The 582-nt window shown below is 36.4% G+C and overlaps 1 protein-coding gene across 1 annotated transcript in view; it reads left to right on the forward strand.

The window, feature by feature from the left end:
* Positions 1-582, forward strand: part of PHKA1 (phosphorylase kinase regulatory subunit alpha 1) — a 414,257-nt gene that overhangs the window by 299,659 nt on the left and 114,016 nt on the right. The window lies entirely within an intron of this gene.

Raw genomic sequence — 582 nt, forward strand, 5'->3', positions numbered from 1 at the left:
TCTAACTCCAGGTCTTTGCACATTTCATTATAACAATTGACTTTGTCTTCTCAAGCTGCTCTTTGAAATCTTCTGTTCAGCTCTTTTATATTGTCATTTCTTCCACTTGCTTTAGCTACTCTCCATTCAATGGCAAGTTGCAGAGTCTCTTCTGACATCCATTTTGGTCTTTTTATCCTTTCCTGTCTTTTTAATGACCTTTTGCTTTCTTCATGGGTGATATTCTTGATGTCATCCTACCATTCCTCTGGTTTTTGGTCCTTGGTGTTCAATGCATCAAATCTATTCTTTAAATGGTCTCTAAATTCAGGAGAGATATAATAAAGGTCATATTTTGGCTCTTGTGGACTTTTTAAAAATTTTGTTCAGTTTCAACTTGAACTTGCATATAAGCAGTTGATGATCTGTTCCACAATCAGCTCCTGGCTTTGTTTTGGCTGAAGATATTGAGCTTCTGCATTGCCTCTTTCCACAGATGTAGTTGATCTGATTCCTGTTACTCCATCTGGCAAAGTTCATGTGTATAGTCACCATTTCTGTTGTTGAAAAAAGGTACTTGCTATGAATAAGTCATTGTTGTTG

The sequence above is a fragment of the Orycteropus afer genome, unplaced genomic scaffold (genome assembly GCF_000298275.1).
Source record: "Orycteropus afer afer isolate SDZICR_OR568_19922 unplaced genomic scaffold, OryAfe1.0 scaffold00926, whole genome shotgun sequence".
Classification (NCBI taxonomy): Eukaryota; Metazoa; Chordata; class Mammalia; order Tubulidentata; family Orycteropodidae; genus Orycteropus; species Orycteropus afer.